General features: G+C 47.8%; 1 protein-coding gene across 3 annotated transcripts in view; it reads right to left on the reverse strand.

The window, feature by feature from the left end:
• LOC123513987 overlaps positions 1 to 5,000 on the reverse strand; it is a 33,840-nt gene that overhangs the window by 13,964 nt on the left and 14,876 nt on the right. For 2 of the 3 annotated variants that reach the window (XM_045271516.1, XM_045271514.1), the window contains exon 2: positions 1 to 933. This exon is cut by the window's left edge and continues 103 nt beyond it. The exons of the other annotated variant lie outside the window; for it this stretch is intronic. The gene's annotated coding sequence lies outside the window, so the exon portion shown is untranslated. The remainder of the gene's footprint in view (positions 934 to 5,000) is intronic. 3 annotated transcript variants of the gene reach the window in all.

Here is a 5,000-nt window from a genome sequence, read left to right on the forward strand (position 1 = left end):
AGTGAAGGTGGGACGGGCCGAGTTTCGTTGTCTACTGCACTTCACACCATGGCAACACCCCGCCCAGGCACGCCACGGTTGGGAAAAAGTCATGCAAACACTCGAACAATGCACGAGTGTCTATTGGGGCCAAGGGAGGGCTTGTGCCTGTCCTTGTTTCACTCGTATCTAAGGCACGGCGGTCTCCTGTGAACTCTTGTCATGGTGTGAATGTGTGTTGTATTCCCGTCCTGTCACACGCCAGCACAAACCCTCTGACTCACTCCATCAAGCTCGCCAAGGAGGTGCAGGAGTACACATTGCGAGTTATTGTTGCGGTGTGTTCCCTTCAGGTGTTATTTTTCCTTTTCTATTGGGAAAATGTTCAGGCTTAACATGGGCACTTCCCCGGTGATATGTCTGAAGTAATGAGCAAGATAGGGATGTTGATATGTATCTAGGAAGTCCTGCCTTTGCAGTGGCACCTCCTTGATGTGGACTCAAGTATTGATCTTTTTTGCCTCACTCTCCCTCTCTTCCTGCGGAACGTGCAAGTGGTTTCAAATTAATATTTTTGTTGTTGCTGGTGTTGTCAGTCTTGACTTTATCTTTTTATTTATTTATTAGTTTTTTTTTTAGGTGAGGCCTCGGCTCCTGTGGCGGGTGGTGTGGCCGTGTCTGACAGCCACCATACCTTGCGGGGATATGTCGCCAGCCGTCAATGAGAAACTTTTAATTATAATAACCTCACAAGTAACTTATTTCGTCTCAAAGCTAGCTTGAGGCAAAATATCTCGGTCACAGACAGCTAGTAAGCATTTCAACATTCTCGACAAGGACATCCTATGCGTGCTTGTCCCGTGCACTTTCTTAGGGCGTCCTTTCACGCCCTATGTCCTCCAAGTGGTGATGACGGCGGCAGCGGCGGCGACATCCTCGCTTTCCAAAGAGAACCTGAAATCCATTTGAAAAAAGATCAATAAAAGATACGATCCAATCATATACACTTAAAAGGAATTTTGCCGTAAGACTACTTGTGTTAGTTGCCTTAATTTTAACAAGGTGATAAATGAGACGGGGGTTGGGACTCTTCATAAACAATCTGCAAAAAATGCATCTCTTTCTCCCGCCGTCGCTGTACTTGGTGCCGGGCTGTGAGGCAGAGCGCTCACCGGGATGGGAGGGAGGTGGCGGTGACGACGGAGGACCAGGACACGTGTTGTACAGCCGCTGAACCACCACTACTGCCCTCTGGTATTTTAGGAGTCGATCAATATATTCGGCGTGACTCACTCTCTCTCTCTCTCTCTCTCTCTCTCTCTCTCTCTCTCTCTCTTTTACCAATAAGTATCCTCCCTCAAACAACAAACACAACGTATTCCCTCTACGTTACCACCGACCAATGACTTTACAATATGAGAAAGTAATAAATGCCGCAATGCTCGTCCGGCGCACCTCCTGTCCCGCGTGTGTGTGTGTGTGTGTGTGTGTGTGTGTGTGTGTGTGTGTGTGTGTGTGTGTGTGTGTGTGTGTGTGTGTGTGTGTGTGTGTGTGTGTGTGTGTGTGTGTGTGTGTGTGTGTGTGTTTGTGTGTTGTGTGTTGTGTGTGTGTTTCACTGTTTGATCTGCTGCAGTCTCTGACGAGACAGCCAGACGTTACCCTACGGAACGAGCTCAGAGCTCATTATTTTCGATCTTCGGATAGGCCTGAGACCATGCACACACCACACACCGGGACAACAAGGTCACAACTCCTCGATTTACATCCCGTACCTACTCACTGCTAGGTGAACAGGGGCTACACGTGAAAGGAGACACACCCAAATATCTCCACCCGGCCGGGGAATCGAACCCCGGTCCTCTGGCTTATGTAGCCAGCGCTCTAACCACTGAGCTACCGGACGTGTGTGTGTGTGTGTGTGTGTGTGTGTGTGTGTGTGTGTGTGTGTGTGTGTGTGTGTTTACACTATGTTGTGTACGTGTATCGCAGCTATCACTTCATTATAATTCTACACTGAAATGAAGTCAGTAAAGTTAACACATTATGCAGGGAGAGAGAGAAAAAAAAAAGTGGAGGGATGGGAGGAGGGGCGAGGGAGGCGGTGGGTCGACGTGCAGATCTTTGCATTTACTACATCCACCAGCGGCCGTGTGTCTTCTTTACTTGGGAAATTGTTTATTTATTGCTACTAATTCCCTAATACTATTCAAGGGTTGTGGTAGTGTGTGAGGAAGGAGTGCTTTTGAATAGAATTTTGAGTGGAACAGTCACTCTTAGATGTGCACGTGTGTGTGCGTGCGTGTGTGTGTGTGTGTGTGTGTGTGTGTGTGTGTGTGTGTGTGTGTGTGTGTGTGTGTGTGTGTGTGTGTGTGTGTGTGTGTGACGAGCACTCTACTAAACAATAATCACATAAACGTGTGGACTAAAAGTGTAATTGTGCGAAACGTGGAGTTTTAACATATAGCAACGTGTGAGACGATTACTTTACGATACAGTCGTGAGTGGAACGGAAACTGTAAGACAAAACACTATACAAAGGATACTCAGAGATACAATAACATGCAGAACGGGTTTTAAAAAGATATGACTACGTAGAACCAGTACCTCGATTATTACAGATGAAGAGAGTACAAAGCAACACTAGCACACATATGAAGGTCTTAAACACACGTCGGGAAGGATGAGGTGCAAAAATAACAGGTGTTTCACTCGGTAACAGCAGTGGAGGGGATGAAGGACACTTGTAATACGATGACAGAAAGCGGCGTTACGTATACACACAGGGTCAGGTAACTCACAGGGTAAAAAGGGTACGAGTTTGACACACTCAGGCATTATGGAATCAGCACGGAAGGCAGGGAAGGTTGTAGGGATGGTTAGGGAAATAAGGCTTGTAGCAGAGGGGTGGGGATCATCTATATGTTAAGGACTCTCTCTCTCTCTCTCTCTCTCTCTAAATTCACCTCTTCTGCAGCCGCCTGGTCCACCCACGGCCACGCCCCGCCCCGCCCAGCCCCGCCATGCTCCCCCTACATCCAACCCCGGGCGCTACTCCATCGACCAGCCCCAACTCCTCCTCCTCCTCCTCCTCCCGCCACCACTGCTGCGTCCTCCGATATTCCACCTTACTGGCGCTACTTTCCTTGGCTCTATCCTGGCTTCGGTACTGTCCATCGCGCCGTACACACTCACACACTCTCTCTCTCTCTCTGCTGGTCGGTATTTGATATTTTTCTCTCCTTTTCTCCGCTCCTCGCTTTCCCATCCGTTCCACTGCCACTTTTCTCATGACCTGGAAGTGATGACACGTGGTCCCTTCCCTTTCTGCTTCTCTCTCTCTCTCTCTCTCTCTCTCTCTCTCTCTCTATCTATCTATCTATCTCTCTCTCTGTGTGTGTGTGTGTGTGTGTGTGTGTGTGTGTGTGTGTGTGTGTGTGTGTGTGTGTGTGTGTGTGTGTGTGTGTGTGTGTGTGTGTGTGTAAAGTAGTGGGAGGAATGGTGGAGGGTAGGACGTGGCTTACTTTAAATTAAGAACATGTAACTGAAAATTGTGAGAGCTATACACTTACTTAATTAATTTATTTAGTGTGTGTGTGTGTGTGTGTGTGTGTGTGTGTGTGTGTGTGTGTGTGTGTGTGTGTGTGTGTGTGTGTGTGTGTGTGTGTGTGTAATTCACTTCGGTGGCTTGCTGGTCACCCAGCCAGTCTTCCCCATTACGGAGCGAGCTCAGAGCTCATGGACCGATCTTCGGATAGGACTGAGACCACATCAACACACAACAAACACCGGGAAAGCGAGGCCACAACCCCTCGAGTTACATCCCGTACCTATTTACTGCTAGGTGAACATGGGCCACACATTAAGAGGCTTGCCCATTTGCCTCCCTGGTAACCGGGACTCGAACACGGGCCTCTCCATTGTGAGTCGTGCGTGCTAACCACTATACTACGCGGTGTGTGTGTGTGTGTGTGTGTGTGTGTGTGTGTGTGTGTGTGTGTGTGTGTGTGTGTGTGTGTGTGTGTGTGTGTGTGTGTGTGTGTGTGTGTGTGTGTGTGTGTGAGAGAGCCTGGGAGCCTTTACTTACCAGTCTGTCTGTGTGTTGGCGCCACATAAACTCTACGGACATTACATGCTTGTTTCATTTACTTGTACACATACGAAAACAAGAAAGCAAAAACCAAACTGATGGAGACAACACGAGGCTACAGAGAGAGAGAGAGAGAGAGAGAGAGAGAGAGAGAGAGAGAGAGAGAGAGAGAGAGAGAGAGAGAGAGAGAGAGAGAGAGAGAGAGAGAGAGAGAGAGAGAGAGAGAGAGAGAGAGAGAGAGAGAGAGAGAGAGAGAGAGAGAGAGAGAGAGAGAGAGAGAGAGAGAGAGAGAGAGAGAGAGAGAGAGAGAGAGAACAGGCTGCGGCAGGGACAGTCTATCAGGGGGCGTGGATGCAGAGCGCAGGAGGAAGGTAAGGTAACGAAGCCGGAAGGTCATGCAGGGAAAGGAAGACTAGACAATTTTTTTCCTTCCTTTTTTTTTTTCTTTTCGTTCCTTTTTCTTTTATTTTCTGCCTCATTTACATAGACGGAGGAGGATGAGGGGCGATGGGGTCACGAGAGAAAAATGGCAAAATATACAGCCTTTCTCTCTCTCTCTCTCTCTCTCTCTCTCTCTCTCTCTCTCTCTCTCTCTCTCTCTCTCTCTCTCTCTCTCTCTCTCTCTCTCTCTCTCTCTCGCTCTCTCTCTCTCTCCACTGCTGCACCAGTGAAAAAGGAAGAAAAAAATTATGTTGAAGAAAAGTCGAGGTGAAGGAGAGGGAAATATAAAAGGAAAGGGTCCATTGCATTTCCCTGCCGTGGATCTGACTGTTATGCTCCAATGCAGAACTTTCTTAATAGTTTGGAAAGGAAAGGATCGTATCGTATGGAAAGGAGAAATAAAAGAGAAGAAATATGACTTTTTACCCTTTCACTGAGAGACGGCACTCCCCATTACCACTTATAGCATTTTTAGATAGTTTATAGTTGCAAT

The sequence above is a fragment of the Portunus trituberculatus genome, chromosome 37, assembly GCF_017591435.1.
Source record: "Portunus trituberculatus isolate SZX2019 chromosome 37, ASM1759143v1, whole genome shotgun sequence".
NCBI classification, from domain to species: domain Eukaryota; kingdom Metazoa; phylum Arthropoda; class Malacostraca; order Decapoda; family Portunidae; genus Portunus; species Portunus trituberculatus.